The sequence below is a fragment of the Gorilla gorilla genome, chromosome 20, assembly GCF_029281585.2.
Source record: "Gorilla gorilla gorilla isolate KB3781 chromosome 20, NHGRI_mGorGor1-v2.1_pri, whole genome shotgun sequence".
NCBI classification, from domain to species: Eukaryota; Metazoa; Chordata; class Mammalia; order Primates; family Hominidae; genus Gorilla; species Gorilla gorilla.
This window is the reverse complement of record NC_073244.2, coordinates 51,008,059-51,027,591: the sequence shown is the minus strand read 5'-3', so window position 1 is coordinate 51,027,591 and position 19,533 is coordinate 51,008,059. Positions and strand designations below refer to the sequence as shown.

General features: G+C 48.8%; 1 pseudogene; it reads left to right on the top strand.

The window, feature by feature from the left end:
* The first annotated feature begins 13,086 nt into the window (after positions 1 to 13,086).
* On the top strand, positions 13,087 to 13,442 carry LOC101128240 (methionine-R-sulfoxide reductase B1-like; annotated as a pseudogene).
* The last annotated feature ends 6,091 nt before the right edge of the window (positions 13,443 to 19,533 follow it).

The following is a 19,533-nucleotide window of genomic DNA, read 5'->3' as shown; positions in this document are numbered from 1 at the left end:
GCCTGAGCTCCATGGGGCAGCTTTTATCCCTGACAGAAGGGCAGTCCCAGCTGATGTAGGAAAAGTGAAAACACAGCCTCAGGTAAGATACCGGCCACCAGGGGAGCCCCAGGCTGGGAAAGCCCAGAGCAGGGCAGGGCCAGTGAGCCAGATGAGCAGATGGAGGGAAAGAGAAACTGATGGAGGCTCAGGGGTAACCTACAGGAAGGTATGTTCCCAAGAGGATTCCACCTGCTCTGGTTTTGTTGTTGTTTAAGACAGGGTCTCACTCTGTCACTGGAGTGCAATGGCATGATCATAGCTCACTGCAGCCTCAAACTCCTGGGCTCAAGCCATCCTCCTCACCCAGCCTATTAAAGTGCTGGGAATATAGGCCTGAGCTACCACTCCTGGCCAATATATATACATACATATTTTTTGAGATAGGGTCACGTTCAGTCACCCAGGCTGGAGTCCAGTGGTGCAATCTAGGCTCACTCCAACCTCCGCCTCCTGGGTTCAAGCAATTCTCTTGCCTCAGCCTCCCAAGTAGCTGGGATTACAGGCACGTGCCACCATTCCCAGCTAATTTTTATGGTTTTAGTAGAGATGACAGTTCACCAATTGGCCAGGCTGGTCTCGAACTCTTGACGTCAAGTGATCTGTCTGTCTTGGCCTCCCAAATTGCTGGGGTTGCAGGCATGAGCCACTGTTCCCAGAGGCCATGATTTCTTTCTTTCTTTTTTTTTTTTCTTTTTGAGATGGAGTCTTGCTCTGTAGCCCAGGCTGGAGTGCAGCAGCATGATCTCGACTCACTGCAACCTCCACCTCCTGGGTTCAAGGGATTCTTCTGCTTCAGCCTCCCGAGTAGCTAGGACTACAGGCACGCACCACCACGCCCAGCTAATTTTTGTATTTTTAGTAGAGACGGGGTTTTGCCATATTGGCCAGGTTGGTCTTGAACTCCTGACCTCGTGATCTGCCTTCTTCGGCCTCCCAAAGTTCTGGGATTATAGGCGTGAGCCACCGTGCCCGGCCAGAGGCATATATGTGTGTGTATATATATATATATATATATTGAGAGAGAGAGAGAGAGAGAGGGCGAGAGAGAGCGAGCGAGCAAGAGAGATGGAGTCTTGCTCTGTTGCCCAGGCTGGAGTGCAGAGGCACCATCTCAGCTCACTGCAGCCTCTGCCTCCTGGGTTCAAGTGATTCTCCTGCCTCAGCCTCTTGAGTAGCTTGGATTACAGGCATGTGCCACCATGCCCAGCTAATTTCTGTATTTTTAGTAGAGACAGGGTTTCACCATGCTGGCCAGGCTAGTCTTGAACTCCTGACCTCATGATCCACCTTCCTCGTCCTCCCAAAGTGCTGGAATTACAGGCATGAGCCTCTGAGCCCAGCCAAGGCCAGTATTTCTTAATTGCCCAGGCAAGGAAGGACTCAGGAATATGAGGCTCTGCTCAAGAATTAAGGTGTGACGAAGGACTTGAAGGACACCAGGTGGGTGCTGTCTTTCTTAGGGAAGTTCAGGCAGTGGTGAAGAGCATGGGTCTTGGAGATGAAGGGTCTGGGGTTCAAATCTGGTTCTGACCCTCACTAGCCGTGTGACCTTGGCAAGGAGGGGTGCAGTCAGCAACGCAGATTGCTGATGCACAGATTTGGAGAAAAAATTAATAACACAATTGTTTGTGTATTTATGTGAGTGATTATTTAATAGAATCCACTCATTAAGACCATACTAGGACCTCAGCTGGAGAGTTTAAAACGTGATCTCAACGGACACTACTCCTCCACAAGGCAAGTATGCTAACCCATCCTATAGGTGAGGAAACAGAGGCTCAGAAAAGTAATTTGCCCTGAATTCCACTGTAATTAACTGGCAGAGTCAGAACTGAAACTCAGGCCACCTGAGTCCCTGGCTCGGCCTCTTTTTTTGCTGTAAGGCGCACCTCACAATCATCATACGGAAAACAACCAATGCGATCAAAACACTCTTTAATAACTGGCAATAAATTTAAACCAGGAGACAGAATAGCAAATACACAGGAACTTCACAAATACAAACAACACACGTAAGGGAATCCAAAGAACCACAGTCGGTTAAGGACTCTTGGGCCTTTCACTACCAAATCCCTCATGGATTGGTGTCCCTTAGATGCCGGATCCAAGAGTCACGGATTCACAGAATCTCAAAGCTGGCTGTGGGGCTACAAATCCGGGGTTAGGACCTGGTGTTGGGGGTGTCCTGGTAACCACACAAGGAGGAACTGGTCCCTGTTGCCTGGGGTCAGCCACGGTTTCCAGAGCTCAAGTCTCTTCCTGCCATAGCAACCCTTGAAGGGTCGTACAATGCACCCCGAGGAAATATCGTGGCTTCCTGGAGAACTGTGGTCTCTTCCCTGTAGAAGGACCCGCTCCTCTTGTATCTGAGACAGTGGATCCAAGTCAGGCCCAAGGCTGCGAAGAAGTTCTCGTGCCTCAGCACCCACTGGCTGAGATCCTCGCCTGGCCGGGCCAATGGGCGACAGGGACCTCTTTCGGAAGCCAATGGCGTGGAGGTTTCCGTGCTGCTGGAGGGGGCGGGGTCAGAGGCAAGGCCCTGAGTGTGCAGCCAGCCGGAGCTCCCACGTGAGCAGGCGCAGAACGTTGAAGATCACGCTGGCTTCGCGACACCGAGGGGAGTCCTGGAGCCAGGGAGGGAGCGCAGCGGGGCTAAGGCAGGCTCTTCCCTCCCGAGAAGACCTCTCCAATCCCGCCGCTCCCAGCCTCAGTTCTGTCCGTGTCAACCTCGCTCGGTCCTCCGTGCAGGCTAACCCTGTACTGCCTGCTGCACTCACAGCTCTCCGCGGTTTGTGACGCCTCCTCTGGGCCCCGGGGACCTTCCTGGAGGAGCCTGGCCGTGCCAGCTCAAGCTGGAGCTGGGACGCGAGGCAAATGGAAAAGGCGAAGGACAGAGCCCCTCTCTGCATCTGCCCGAGGCCCTCCCAGCCGCAGACCGGAGCCCGGATTTGAGGACACCCAGAGGACCCGACCTGGGTCTGGATCGGTTTTTCCGCTAAGCAGGACAGATTGGCAAAGCGCTGGGGCTCGCCGTGGGCCTGAGGATGCAGAGAAGCTGGCGGGGGCGAGAGGCGGCGGGGCGCGACCGTCACTCACGCAGGCCGCCACGTCTCCCCGCGGCTGCCAGGGGCTCCAGGATCCGGCTGGCGCTGGGAAGGAGCTCCGAGCGGTGCAGGCCACTGAGCACTGCCTGGGCGTCCGCGATGCTCCTGGCCACGTGGCGGAGCCGAGCGCAGGACTGCGGGGACTAGAGGGCGTTAGAGGGGGCAGCGCCCAGGCCATGCCTCTCCTGTCCGCTTCTGGGCCTCACCGATGGCCGCGGAGGATCCCTCCTGGGGCGGACGGAGCAGTTGCGCGACCTCCAGCTCAGCGCCTCTTCCGCCTGCGGGACAAGCGGCGCTTATCGCGTACGGCTGGGCCCCCTCGCCAGGGCCCCTAACCTCTGCACAGTCTGGGAGTCCTGGACGTGGATGGGTACTGGCAGCGTACGGTCGTGCCTGTCGTGTACTGAACCAGGGAGCTCCCCGAAGGCGTGAACCAGGGTTGAATTGCATCCCGCTCTCCCCCGGCATAGCCCTGCGCCCGCGACCTGGAGCCGAGTCTGCCCTGCAGGGCTCCTTTTGTGACTGACCCTGAGCCTGCGTTCGCGCTGAGGACGGGGACTGCGGGGGTCTCGTGGTGGGAATTGTGGGCTCTGACGTACAAGAGGCTCCTGCTGGGCGCTAGGACGCAGGACCCCTCGGGTCAGCGACGGGTGTGTGGGAACCCGGCGGGGCCAGTGTACCGGGGGGCGCAGGGGCTGGGCGGTCACTCACTTAGCGGTTCCTCAGCGCCTTGACCGCCGCCAGCGTCCGGGGCTGCAGTGAGCGGTAGTGCGAGAGCAGGCAGCGCTGGGGGATCGCCGCGCCCACCGTGCACATGACCCACAGTCCCGCGGCCACCGCGGCCCACACGCTCGGTCGCATCTCTGCTCCTGAGGGACGTCAGGGAGGCCAAAGAGAGGGTCCCACGCGTCCAGTCCCCTGCCTTGGGTTAGGCTCACAGGGGAGGCGCAGCACACACAGAGGGAGAGAGAGCAGGAGCCGGCCCCCTCCTCGCCTTGGCCTCTGCCCTCACTTCTCCCGGCAGTGCACCCTCTGTGTCTCGTGCTGCAGCAGGTGCTGCCGGCCACTGTCCCCTGGGAGGCGTCCAGAGCAGTCTCCACCTGGGCAACAGTGCCTCGACGGTCCATGCTGGCTTTTATGTGCAGGGCTGAGAGGGTTTGCAGCCGGTCCCCGTCCTGGACAAGATTTCGGAACGTCACTGCTGGCCCCAGGCCTCTGATATCCCAGTCGGGGTGTGAGGACTTTAACCCACGGTGGGCCTATGCCAGGGACGGCTGGCCTCCAACTCTATCCTGAGCCAACTGCCTGTGTCTGTTTTCTGGACATCTGTTTGTCTCTCTTTGCCTCTGTCTGATCTGTCTTCTGTACTCTAGGAATGAACCGAGACACTTTTTCCTTTTCTTTGAAGCTACAGGCTTGGCAGAGCTACCAAATCATTTAAATGCCTGCCATCGGTTGTTCACAACTGGCTTTCCAATGCTGTCTCCTTCATCTTTCTCTGCTTTCTCATTACATTTCTGTTTGTCTGTCCCTGACTTTGTATCTTTCTTTCCCTTGTCACTGAATGAGAAGAGTCACATTCTGTAAAAAACACTTGAAGAGATTTATTCTGAGCCAAATATGAGTGACCAATGGCCTGTGACACAGCCCCCAGGAGATCCTGAGAACCATGTGCCCAAGGTTGTCCGGCCACAACTTTTTTTTTTTTTCTTGACACAGAGTTGCGCTCTATTGCCCAGGCTGGAGCGCACTGGCGCGAACTTGTCTCACTGCAACCACAACCTCCCAGGTTCAAGTGATTCTCCTGCCTCAGCCTCCCAAGTAGTTGGGACTACAGGCGTGCACCACCATGCCCAGCTAACTTTTGCCTTTTTAGTAGAGATGGGGTTTTGCCATGTTGGCCAGGCTGGTGTTGAGCTCCTGACCTCAGGTGATCCGCCCGCCTCAGCCTCCCAAAGTGCTGGGATTACAGGCGTGAGCCACCGCTCCTGGCCCACAACTTGATTTTATACACTTTAGGGAGACATAAGGCATCAATCAATGCACGTAAGATGTACATTAGTTCCATCCAGAAAGGCAGGACAAGTGGAAGCCAGGGTGTGCTTCCAAGTCATAGGGGGATTCAAAGAGTTTCTGATGGGCAATTGGTTGAGTTATTATCAATAGAAAGGAAGGTCTGGGTTATCATAAGGGGTTGTGGAGACCAAGGATGGAAGGAAGGGAAGAAAATGCAGAGATCTTGTGCACCCTTTACCCAGTTTCCCCTAATGGTAACTAACATCTTACAAACCTCCAGTCCAGTACCGCAACCAGCATATTGATATTGACACAATCCACCTATCTTATTCAGATATCCTGTTTTACTTACATTGAGTGTGTGTGCAGATGAAGCCTCCAGATAGCAGGCTTCAGAGAAAATAGATTGTAATTTTTAAAAAATCAGACTTAAAGTTCTCTTCTATCAGTAACTCCAAAAGGCAGGAGGCTATGATGAGGCACATCCCACTCCCCCTTGCAATTATGGCCCGAACTGGTTTTTCAGGTTAACTTTGGAATGCCCTTGGCGGAGGGACAGGATCCATTCAGATGGTTGCGGGGGGCCTTAGAATTTTATTTTTGGTTTACACCCTGAATACTCCCCCTTCTCTTCTGTTTTTTTGTTTGTTTGTTTGTTTTTTCTTTTCTTTATTCTTTTTTAGAGACAGGGCTTCACTGTCTCTGGGCCCAGCCTGGAGTGTGGTGGTGAGATGACAGTTCACAGTAACCTCAATCCTGTGGGCTCCAAGGATCTTCCTGCTTCAGCTTTAAGTAGTCCCTAAGTAGCTGGAGTTGCAGGCACCCACCACCATGCCCAGGTAATTCTTCTATTATTTTTTTTTTTGTAGAGATGGGGGTCTCACTGTGTTGCCCAGGCTGGTCTTAAATTCCTGGCCTCAAGCTGTCATCCCACCTTGGCCTCTCAAAGCGCTGGGATTACAGGTGTGGGCCACTGCACCTGGCCCCCCTCTCTGGTTTTTGTTCATCTGTGTCTCAGATGAGCTGTCTCTGGCTTTCATATTGTTATATGAATATAATATTTATTTGTTTACCACTTAATAAAGTATTGTTAGTTTGCTGTTGAAAATTGGAATTACAGACATGTTTTTCTCGACTACTGTTTTGTGTGTATATATATATATATAGCTAATATATACTCAGCACTTCCTGGCTCCATTCTAAGCTCTTCTCATGGAAATATCTGTTTTTTTTTTCTCCCCGGCAACTGTTAGGTAGTTGACTGGTTATTGGCTGACATTTTGTAGAAGAAAGAACGGTGGCACAGAGAGGTTATGAATGAAACACGAGCTCACACAGCTTGTAGGTGTGAAATGGGGATTTGATCCCAGGCTCCCTGGGTTATTATTGGCAATACTCTGCCATCTCTCATCTGTATGACTGATCTATCCCATACAGAATAGCCTACATACGTTTTTTGTTTGTTTTTGAGATACAGTCTCGCTCTGTTCCCAGGCTGGAGTGCAGTGGTATGATCACAGCTCACTGTAGCCTCAACCTCCTGGGCTCAAGCGATCCTCCCACGTAGCTGAGACTACAGGCATGCACCACCATGCCAGCTAGTGTTTAAATTTTTTGTAGAGACAGTATCTCAGTATGTCGCCCAGGCTGGTCCAAACTCTTGGCCTCAAGCGATCCTCCTGCCTTGGCCTCCCAAAGTGTTGGGATTACAAGTGTGAGCCACTGCACCCAGCCCTAGGTATGTTTTGAGTAAGTCAGGCATGCTTCCTACTTGAGACCACTTTTAATTAATTCTAATTAGGTTTATATAAATATTGATAATTATGGGTAAGTAGTGACTGTTTTTCATGGTTATATGTCTTCCTCAGCATGAGTATGAGAAAATTGTTTTATGGTTTGCCACTGCATATTTTCCTATTCAAAGGCATAGAGGTTTTAAGAACCAGCAAAGCCTGGCCAACATGGTGAAACCCCGTCTCTACTAAACATAAAAAAATTAGCTGGTCAGGTGGCACGTACCTGTAATCCCAGCTACTCAGGGGACTGAGGCAGGAGAACTGCCTGATCCAGGGAGGGGGAGGTTGCAGTGAGCCAAGATTGTGCCACTGCACTCCAGCCTGGGTGGCAGAGCAAGACCCTGTCTCAAAAAAAAAAAAAAAAAAGATTTCAAAAAGTGTCCATGGAATATAATTTCCAAGCTTCTATCAGCTCTCCCCAGTCTTTCCTGAGATCCCCCATTTCAGTTGGGGAGCTAAATAGTTTTGGGAAGATGATTTAACCCCCTCCGCATCCCTGGGATGGGGTATGTGATCTGGCTGTAGCCATTTACATCAGTTTGTCTTCTTAGCCACAGTGATTGGGTTTGTGGTGGGCACGTGACCTAATCCAGTTCAATCAGAATGATCTTCGGTCCTGAACATCTTGGGAAAAAGATGCTGTTTTTTTTAATCTACTGAAGAAAAATAAAACCTGAAGCCTGAAGCCTGGGATGCTGTTAGACCCATGTTGGATTTACAAGAGTAAACAGGCTTCTCATCAGCATAAGGGAGACCTGAAATATTTAAAAACAAACAAGCAAACAAACTGAGGCTGGGTGCCGTGGCTCATGCCTGTAATCTCAGAACTTTGGGGCCGAGGCAGGCAGATCACCTGAGGTTAGGAGTTCGAGACCAGCCTGGCCAACATGGTGAAACCCCGTCTCTACTAAAAATACAAAAATTAGCCAGGCATGGTGATGTGCACCTGTAACCCCAGCTACTCAGGGAGCTGAGGCAGGAGAGTTGCTTGAACCCTAGAGGCGGAGGTTGCAGTGAGCCGAGATCATGCCACTGCACTCCATCCTGTGTGACAGAGTGAGACTCCATCTCAAAAAACAAACAAACAAACAAACAAACAAACAAACAAATAACCAACTGGGAGGTTATTCATGTCTTAAGCTGCTAGATCAAACTTAACCTGAAGCCTCACCACTAACACTAGGCTTCTCAGTTTTGTTAGCTCAAAAATTCTCCAGTGTTCAAGCCAGCATGAGTTGAGTTTTTGGTTATTTACAACCAAAAGTGTCCTAACTGATAGATACCATGAGGCCGAAATAAAATTATACATGTCCAAAGACTGAAGAACTAGAAGGAAAATTAGTAATGGCAGAAAGAATGGAGTGCCATAGATTGGTTGGAGGAAAGCGCCAGATGCAAATTATTGACAATCAGTGATCCAGCTCTGACCACCACAGTGCAGGTTATCTGCAATAAAAAATTCAATTTAATGCTGTCCCAATAGAAATGTGTCTTGTGATCCACTGCTTGAGACCCCTAGTCTGTTAGAAACACTACTTCAGGAATTTAAGAAATAACAAAAAGCTTTGGAGAATGTTTATTTGTGAGTATAACTCAAAAATGATCTAGGAACTGGATCACCCATACATTGCTGGTGGGAATGGAAAAATGGTGCAGCCATTCTGAAACACAGTTCAGTCGTTTCCTGTAAAACTAAATATGCAACTCCTAGTCGGCCCAGAATGGTATGTCTGGATATTTATTCCAGAGAAATGGAAACTTATGTCCATGCAATAACATAGTTATTTGCTTTGCAAATGTTCACAGCAACTTTATTTGTAATAGCCCAAACTAGAAAGCCCAGTTGTCCTCCAAAAGGTGCATGATTACACAAATTCTGGCAAATATATACCATCAAATAGGAATGAACTATTGATACATGCAACAACTTGGATGAATATCCAGAGAATTATGCTGAGTGAAAAAAGCCCATCCCAGAAGGTTACATACTACTTCATTATCATACACACACACACACATATATACAAATTTTTTAAAGTTGAGAGTCTTGCCCTGTCACCTAAGCTGGAGTGCAGTTGCAAAATCATGGCTCACTGCAGCCTTGACCTCCTGGGCTCAAGCAATCCTCTCACTTCAGCCTCCAGAGTAGCTGAGACCACAGGCACATGCTGTGGGCGGCAAGCCATCCAGGTGCCGAGGCAAGAGGCTGAAGGCACAAGCTGTTCCAGTATAATAAAGAAAATAATTATAATAAGAAAAGTTATACTAGAAATAGGATATAGATATGATTATATATGAATATTATCAATCATTAGTTTGTAGTATTACTCTTTGTTTTATTATTATAGTAATTTCTGTTTTATAATTATAACCTAGGAGAAACCAGGCCATACAGAGTCAGGAGCTAAAGGGACACTGTGAGAGGTGACCAAAAGACAAGAGTGTGAGCCCTCTGTCATGCCTGGATAAAGGCCGCTTGAGGGCTCCTTGGTCTAGCGGTAGCGCCAGTGCCTGGGAGAGCACCCGTTACTTAGCAGACTGGGAAAGGGAGTCTCCCTTTCCCTGGGGGAGTTAGAGAACACTCTGCTCCACCAGCTCTTGTGGGAGGCCTGACATTAGCCAGGCCTGTCCGCAGTCATCTGGAGGCTTAAACGTCTCCCCATGGAGCTGTGCTTCAACGGTCATGCTCCTTGTCCACTTTCATGTTCCGCCTGTACACCTGGCTCCTCTTTTTAAGTTCTTAGAAGATAACAGTAACAGAATTAGTGAAAGTATTAAAGTCTTTGATCTTTCTGATAAGTGCATAGAAAAAATGCTGACGTATGCTGTCCTCCCTCTCCGCCTCAGCTACCACATAGGGAAAGGCCCCCTGTCATGTGGACACGTGACTCACGTGACCTTATCAATCACTTGAGATGACTCATACTCCTTACCCTGCCTCCTTGCCTTGCATACAATAAATAGCAGTGCGTCCAGGCATTTGAGGCCACTACCAGACTCCGCACATTGGTGGCAGTGGTCCCCTGGGCCCAGTTGTCTTTCCTTCTATCTCTTTGTCTTGTGTTTTTATTTTCCTACAATCTCTCGTCTCTGCACACAAAGAAAAAACCCACAGGCCCATTAGGGCTAGACTCTACAACATGCCACCGTGCCTGGCTAATTTTTATATTTTTTGTACAGACAGGGTTGCCCTATATTTTCCAGGCTGGTCTCAAATTCCTGGGCTCTAAGTTATCCTCCCACCTCAGCCTTCCAAAGTGCTGGACCTCAGCCTTCCAAAGTGCTGGGACTACAGGCATGAGCCACTGCACCTGGGCTATATAACATTTTTCAAATGAGAAAAATTTGAAAGTGGAGAATAAATTAGTTGTTTCAAGGAGTTAGGGAAAGACGGTGGAGGGAGGAAGGTGGGTGTGGTTATAAAAAAGGGCCAGGTGCGGTGGCTCACGCCTGTAATCCCAGCACTTTGGGAGGCCGAGGCAGGCAGATCACGAGGTCAGGAGATCAAGGTAATCCTGGCTAACATGGTGAAACCCCGTCTCTACTAAAAAAAAAAATACAAAAAATTAGCCAGGCATGGCGGCGGGCATCTGTAGTCCCAGCTACTCGGGAGGCTGAGGCAGGAGAATGGTGTGAACCTGAGAGGCGGAGGTTGCAGTGAGCTGAGATCGCGCCACTGCACTCCAGCCTGGCGACAGAGCAAGACTCAGTCTCAAAAAAAAAAAAAAAAAAAAAAAAAGATGGCATGGCCCCAAGGATATTCATGGTGATGGAACTCTTCTGTCTTTACTGTGGTGATGTGTACATGAACCTAAGCCTGTGATGAAATTATATAACTAAATCATATACAGTAAACTGTGTGACTAAACACACACACAAGAATACACAAACACACTCAATGCAAGTAAAACTGGGGATATTTGAATAAGATGGGTGGACCGTATTAATGTCAATATCTGGCTGTGCTATTGGACTAGCATTTTGTAAGATATTACCATTGGGGGAAACTGGATAAAGGGTGCACAGAATCTCTATTCTTTCTTTCTTTCTCTTTCTTTTTGAGACAGGGTCTCGCTCTGTCACCATGCTGGAGTGCAGTGGCACCATCACGGCTCACTGCAGCCTCCACCTCCCAGGCTCAAGTGATCCTCCCACCTCAGCCCCCTGAGTAGTTGAAACTACAGGTGGGTGCCACCACACCCAGCTAATTTTTATATCTTGTGTGTGGAGATGGGCTCTTGCTATGTTGCCCAGGCTGGTCTTGAACTCCTGGACTCAAACAATCCTCCTGCCTTGGCCTCCCAAAGTGTTGGCATCATAGGCATGAGCCACCAAGCCTAGCCTGAATTTTTGCTTATAGCAGCATGTGAGTCTTTAATGACCTCAGTCTCAAACATTTCTATTAAGAAAACTCAGGGGGAAAAAAATAGAAATCTTCAGGAGGTAGATGACCTACTTGAACATTTAAGCACAGGAAAAGTGGGCAGGGTTAAGGAAGACACAAGAGGTGGTGGTGCACCCAGAGGCCAGTAACAGGGGGAGCTGTTAGCACTCCTAGGCATGAGAGGACAAAGACTGTGCCTGTAGATAGAGGATCACGGCCACTGTCTAACTCCAGACTTGCAGGGGGCAGCCAGCAAATAGGAGAATAAACACCCCCACCTTGCTCTCTGCCCTCCCTCAATCTCCTGCCAGCACCTCCACTGGCTAAACACCAACCATAAGCCAGAGGGCAGGCAAGCCTCAGAGGTGCAGATCAGGAGGGGTCAGTGAATACCCACACAGCAGCAAAGTGGCAGAGGATAAGGACAACGTTTTACAAAGCCATTATCAGAAGCTCTAGAGGCCAGTCTCTCCTGGTGCAGGGACTCTCACACCTGTAATCCCAGCACTTTGGGAGGCCAAGGTGGGTGGATCACTTGAGGTCAGGAGTGCCAGGCCAGCCTGGCCAACATGGCGAAACCCCGTCTCTGCTAAAAACACAAAAATTAGCTAGGTGTGATGGTGGGTGCCTGTAATCCTAGCTACTTGGGAGGCTGAGGTAGCAGGATTGCTTGTACCTGGGATGCAGTAAGCTGAGATTTCGCCACTGAGTTCCATCCTGGGTGACACAGCGAGACTCTGTCTCAAAAAAAACAAAAAGAGAAGCTCTAGAAGTTGGATTAATGTACTTTTAAAGAAAGTCTCACAAATGATCTACCCGACCAGCAACTGAAGAAGCAGTGAGCTACCATTTCCCTCATATCCAGTGAGTTTGTTTGTTTTACTGTTTAGTTAGGCAGAATTCATTCTCCTTGTAAGAAATTAAAATCTGGCCAGGCGCAGTGGCTCATGCCTGTAACCCCAGTGCTTTGGGAGGCTGAGGCAGGCAGATTGCCTGAGGTCAGGAGTTCGAGACCAGCCTGGCCAACATGGTGAAACCCCATCTGTACTAAAAATACAAAAATTAGCCAGGCGTGGTGGCTAATTTTTACAGACACCTGTAATCCCAGCTACTTGGGAGGCTGAGGCAGGATAATCGCTTGAACCTGGGAGGCGGAGGTTGCGGTGAGCGAAGATCAATGCCGCTGCACGGCAGCCTGAGCGACAGAGCAAGACTCCGTCTCAAAAAAAAAAAAAAAAAAAAAAAAGAAATTAAAATATTGCTAATACATTTAAATATTCCAATGATCACCTCCTCAGTTCCCATGCTCTCTCCAGTGATAATAACTCACTATTAATCAGTTTGGGACATATCCTCGCACACTTTTTTATACATTTCTAAACATTTTATATATTATCCATATTTTATATATTTGCATAATGCATGTATAGCTCCCAAGGAAATATGTCTGTATGATTTAGGAAATCATATTTAGGAAATCATATTTAGGAATCATATTCCTAAATCATATTTAGGAAATCATGATTTAGGAAATCATATTTCCCAAGGAAATATGTCTGTATGATTGCTTTAATTAGAGTTTTTGCTTTGACATAACTGTGGATTCACTTGCAATTGTAAGAAATAATGCAAAGAGATTGGTTCTTGGGAGGTGCAGGGAGGTGGGCGCGGGTCCCAGTGGTCGTGGGGTCAGCGGCCTTGGGTCTGTTGGAGGGGGCAAGTGCACAGTGGTCCTGGCGGCGCCATGTCATTCTGCAGCTTCTTCGGGGGCAAGGTTTTCCAGAATCACTTTGAGCCAGGCGTCTATATGTGTGCCAAGTATGGCTATGAGCTGTTCCCCAGCCGCTCAAAGTACACATACTCATTCCCCTGGCCGGTGTTCACCAAGACCATCCGTTCTGACAGCGTGGCCAAGCGCCCAGAGCACAATCATCCTGAAGTCTTGAAGGTGTCTTGTGGCAAGTGTGGCAACACGTTGAAGCCACAAATTCCTGAACGATGGCCCCAAGCTGCGGCAGTCCCGATTCTGAATGAATATTCGGCAGCTCGCTGAAGTTTGTCCCTAAAGGCAAAGAAACTTCTGCTTCCCAGGCGCACTAGGCGGGCAGCCCACACCGACACCAGATGGCCACGGCACTAAGGCCACACACTGGCCATTCTACCATGGAATTAGAGACCTGGACATTGAGACAGGAAGGCAGGGCACAATGGCCAAAACATCAAGAAGGCTCCCAAGGCCGCAGCTCTGAACAAGATCTTGTTTCTTGGAAAAGTCACTTATTTGCTGATGGTTCCTGCCTTCTGCTAGGACAGGCTTGGGCTGTGTGGCCACACTGTCGGCTGACTTAGCCTCCTGCTCACCTGATAAGGCATTTCAGGGGTGTGGTCTGGGCGCAGCTGGTCTTTGAATGATGTTACGCCCGACCTTCGACCTTTTCTTCCCGGTCCTGCCCCTGGACTCACCCCTGTGGGGCCCAGTTTCAAGACAGACTCTCGTCCTCACCAAAGCTTAGGCCCACATCTCCCAGGCTGCTTACGAGACAGAATGGAAATGGAGGCTGCCCCTGACAGCTGCCCCGGCTCTGGTCGCCACATGATCCGCTGTGGTTAAACCCTTCCAGACCAGCCAGGTGATGATGGTCCGTGACCCACCAGGAAAGCAGGCTGATGGGGCAGATCCCTGGCCTCTTGTCCAAGAGGGGAGAAACCTAAACCCTGTTTCACAACCTGCGCAGAAGTAGCTTGGGTCACTCGGGCTTAGGGAAGCGGCTGTTGCTTCATCACTTTACCCAGCATGGGGCTGGGGGCCTGCAGTTCACCTGCAGAGAGCTCCCCAAGATGTGACTGTGTCTTACTGTACATGCTCAGAGGTCTTCCCATAGGTGAAGGTGGGCGATGCTGAAATCACCCCCCCGCCCATCTTAAGCATCTTAAGTAATTACTTTCTGGAGCAATCAGGCGGAAATCAATAAACAAATGAAACGTGCAAAAAAAAAAAAAAAAAAAGAATGCAAAGAGTTACTGTGTACCCTTTACCCAGTTTCCCCTAATGGTAACATCTTGCGAAAATCATGGTATTGTATCACATAGAGAATATTGACATTGTGTATTAGTCCATTCTTATACTGCTATGAAGATGCTACCTGAGACTGGGTAATTTATAAAGGAAAGAGGTTTAATTGACTCGCAGTTCTGCATGGTTGGGGAGGCCTCAGGAAATTTACAATTATGACGGAAGGGAAAGCAGGCACCTCTTACATGGTGGCAGGAGAGAGAGACAGTGAAAGAAGGAGGAACTTCCAAATACTTAAAACACCATCAGATCTTGTGAGAACTCACTCGCTATCAGAAGAACAGCATGGGGGAACCACCCCCATGATCAGATCCAATCACTTCCCACCAGGTCTGTCCCTCAACACCTGGGGATTACAATTCAAGATGAGATTTAGGTGGGCACCCAAAGCCTAACCATATCACATTGATACAGACAAGATACAAAACACTCCATACCACAAGATCCCTTGTGTTGCCCTTTCAGTAGCCACGTCCACTCCTCTCCCATCCGACCCCTTCCTTAACCTCTGTCAACCACTAATCTGCTCTCCATTTCTATAATTTTGTCATCTCAAGAATGTTGGAATGGAAACATACCAGCCTGGCCAACAAAGTGAGACTGCATCTCTGGGGAAAAAAAGAAAAGTTAGCCGGGCCTGGTGGCACGTGCCTACTACAGGTAGCTGGCGCCCCAGCTACTTGTGAGGCTGGGGTGGGAGGATGGCTTGAGCCTGGGAGATGGAAGCTGCAGTGAGCGGCGATTGTACCACTACTATGCTCCAGCTTGGGCTACAGACTGAGACAATGTCCAAAAAAACAAAAACAAAAAGCAACCTCTGCTCTGCAAAAGACACTGTTGAGGGAATGAAAAACCTGCCACCCTACCAATCAGGGGTTGGTTATTAAATGATCCTGCTGGAATGGAAGCTCTAATAGTGGTGTGGGGGTGGGGGATGTCTTCTGTTTGCCCCTCCTTATCTACCATCCCTGCTTCTCCAACCTACTCTGGGCCCCAGGTAGAGGGGAGAGGAGGTCAGGTGTTTGTTCCCCAGGGCTCCTCCCTGTGCTGGGCCACCACAATTCATCTGTTTCGTCCACAAATCTAAGTGACTCTCTCCTCCCCAAGTCAGGCAACCACATGCACACTCTCAACCCTCTCCCCTTCCTTTAGGCCTGTGGATGAGGCCCCTCACCCATGCTGGCCCCAGGAGCTTGCACTAGCTCTTGTCATTTGCCTTTACTATCCAATCGCTTTATAAAGGCTTCTGGTATCAACCCCACCTCAAATTATCCTAAATTGATGGGGCCATCTGTTTCCTGCTGGGCCCTAACTGATACACTATAATTAAAGATGTGGGAGAATGCAAATGAGAGATAAAGGTAAGACATAAAAAGCCAGCTACCAAACTGTATACAGCATGGTTCCAATTTGGGTGAAATTGCTCACAGAAAGGAAAACAAAAGGAGGAACAGTGACAAATTGTTAAAAAATATTTACCTCCAGGAGGTGAAATACAAGACTTACTTTAACTCTCCATGTTGTATGTTTTTGTATTGATGGAATCTTTTATAAGGAACAAGTGTTACTTTGGTAGTCAGAAAACATATGCACAAATAAACACATGGAAAATTCCTATGTATTGGGACGAATTGTTCCAGAAGTGGGATGAGGGATGAGAGGATGATGGTGAAGTTATAGGTGATGTTTTTTCTCTTTTACGTTTTGGTGTATTTTTCAAGCTTTATCCACTGAACATGCATGGCTAATTTTATCAGAAAAAGAAGTAGATTTTATGTTTAAACTAACAAAAAGAGATTGATTGAGACAGACAGAGCGACCCGGGTCAGGATGCTTGTTGGAAAAATGAATAAGAAAGATGGAGTCACACAAAGCCAGAGACAGAGACAGGAACAGAGAGAGAGAGAGAGAAAGAGAAAGCAAGACATAGGAGGAGACGCTGAAAAAGATAAGGGCAGTTATGGCATAGAGAACAAGCTTTGAAACTGCGGAGTGTGTGGGTTCAAACCCCACCTCTGCCATTTATTAGCTGTGTATCTTGGAACAGTTCCTTTACTTTCCTGGGCCTCAGTTTTCCATCTGTAAAATAAGGTAATAGAACCTCCCTTTTGTGTCTTTTTTTTTTTTTTTTTTGAGACGGAGTTTCACTTTTGTTGCCCAGGCTGGAGTGCAATGGCGTGATCTCGGCTCACTGCAACCTCCGCCTCCCGGGTTCAAGTGATTCTCCTGCCTCAGCCTCCCGAATAGCTGGGATTAAAGGCATGCACTACCATGCCTGGCTAATTTTGTATTTTTAGTAGAGATGGGGTTTCTCCATGTTGGTCAGGCTGCTCTCGAACTCCTGACCTCAGGTGATCTGCCCACCTTGGCCTCCCAAAGTGCTGGGATTACAGGCATGAGCGACTGTGCCTGGTTTGTGTTTTTTTTTTTTTTTTTTTTGAGACAGTCTCTCACTCTGTCGCCCAGGCTGGAATGCAGTGGCACAATCACAGCTCACTGCAGCCTCAACCTCCTAGACTCAAGGGATCCTTTCATCTCAGCCCCATGAGTAGCTGGGACTACAGGTGTGTGCCACTGTCAGAGGCATTTGAACCAGAGCGACTCCATCTTGAGTGAGGGCTAGGAAAAAGGAGGCTGGGACCTGCTGAGCTGCATTTCTAAGAAGTTAGGCATTCCTAGCCTCTAGATGTTTACTGTTAATGGAACAGATTGATAACATTTACTAAAGAGACTCAGGCTCAGGAATGTCCTGAAATCTCGGTATCTTGAGAACAGAAGCATTCCTCATCAGAAGCATTCCTCGTTTTGCTTTAAAGATAGTAATATCGGTTTTTGCAAAATATGATAATTAATAAATTTAATCCTTTGTCACAAACCCTGGTAGCAGAGCACATCTCCCCATGATATTTTTTGTTATTCTCTATATAAACAAGCATTGTACCTAGGGTGGGCCCGTTCCTCCTCTTACTTTCAGGAACACCCTACTCTGTCTATGGAGTAGCTATTCCTTCGCCACTTTGCTTATTTTTTTCTCGCTCTGTCACCCAGGCTGGAGTGCAGTGGCGCAACCTTGGCTCACTGCAATTCTCCTGCCTCAGCCTTCTGAGTAGCTGGAACTACAGGTGTGCACCACCACACCCGGCTAATTTTTTTGTATTTCTAGTAGAGACAGGGTTTTGCCATGTTGGTCAGGCTGGTATTGAACTCCTGACCTCAAGTGATCCACCTGCCTCGGCCTCCCAAAGTGCTGGGATTACAGGTGTGAGCCACTGCACCCAGCCACCACTTTACTTTTTAAAATAAACTTGCTTTTGCTTTGCACTGTGGACTCGCCCCAAATTCTTTCTTGCACAAGATCTAAGAACCCTCTCTTGGGGTCTGGATCAGGATGCTTTTCCAGTAACACCACCATGCCCAGCTAATTTTTAAATCCCTTACTTTTTGTAGAGACAGGGTCTCACTATATTGCCCAGGCTGGTCTCGAACTCCTGGGCTCAAACAATCCTCCCTCCTCAGCCTCCCAACATGCTGGGATTACAGGCCTGAGCCACTGTACCCAGGCTTGTGTCATTTTTGACAATGAAATTGTCACCTGTAAATGTAGTTCTTTCCCTACTCTGCATTGGTTGCAAAGAAAGAACACCCAATTGGAAACAAAAAGGCAAGCAGGTTTTATTCCTAGCTAGGATGGGGAAGGAGAGAACTCTTGCTCTAAAGACACCTTATCGCTGGGCGCGCTCATGCCTGTAATCCCAGCACTCTGGGAGGCCAAGGCGGGCGGATCACCTGAAGTCAGGAGTTTGAGGCCAGCTTGGCCAACATGGTGAAACCCCGTCTCTACTAAAACTGCAAAAAACTAGCCAGGCATGGTGGCATGTGCCTGTAATCCCAGCTACTCAGGAGGCTGAGACAGGAGAATTGCTTGAACCCGGGAGGTGGAGGTTGCAGTGAGCCGAGATCACGCCACTGCACTCCAGCTTGGGCAACGAGGGTGAAACTCCATCTCAAAAAAACCAAAAAACAAAAAACACCTTATCGCCCAGCTGTGGGGAGCTGGGAAATTTTAAGGAGTTAGCTGTGAGGTGGGGAGGTATGTAAGCATGCGCAGGGAGCAACTCCAGACGCAGGTGCAGATCATAAGCATGCTTCTTCATATGATGTATGTTCAGCAAACGGTGAGTGTATTTTCCTCCACGGGTAGGGAGTTTACCATGATAATTATATATTAATGATCTAAAGGTAACCGTGGGTCACTGTGTCTGGTTTGCACTTGTTTTGCCCCAGCCTTTTCTTCCTCCAGTAATAAGCAAAGGAAGCGTCCTGAAGCTCGTGTGGCCTTTCGGGCATCTGCAGTTCTTTTAATCAATGCACCTATATATAAAGAGACTAGAAAAAAACGGTTTAAGAAAATAATGAGGCCAGGTGCAATGGATCATGCCTGTAACCCAAGAATTTTGGGAGGCTGAGGCGGGCAGATGGCTTGAGCTCAGGAGTTAGAGACCAACCTGGGCAACATGGCGAAACCAGGTTTCTACAAAAAACGGTGGTGGCACCCACCGGTAGTCCCAGCTACTATGGAGAATGAGGTGGGAGGATTGCTTGAGCCTGGGAGGTTGAGACTGAAGTGAGCTGTGACTGCACCAGTACTACAGGCTGGGCAACAAAGCAAGACTCTGTCTCTAAAATAAAATAAAATAAAATAAAATATAAAATAAATTAAGCGTTCTCTTTCTCAGCTACACCTCCAGGGCCGCCCTGGTACAAAAATGAGATGATATGTCTGTGTCAATTACATAGAAGAGGGCCTGATGCACAGTCAACACTACACAAGGGCTGGTTGTGATTGCAGAACGAAGATAAAGACAACCAGGGTGAAGCAAAGAAAGAGGAAACAGACAGTAGAAACAGGGACAGAGACAATTTGGAAACCGAGTGTTGGAGGGCAGCCATCCCGGGCACAGGCCAACCGCGGGTTGAAGTCCTCACACCCGACTGGGATCCCAGAGGCCTGGGGCCAGCTCTGATGTTGGGAAAGCTTGCCCTGGACGGGAAAGCCCGGCTGCAAACCCCATTCTCAGCCCTGCGCATAAAAGCCAGCATGGACCGTCGAGGCACTGC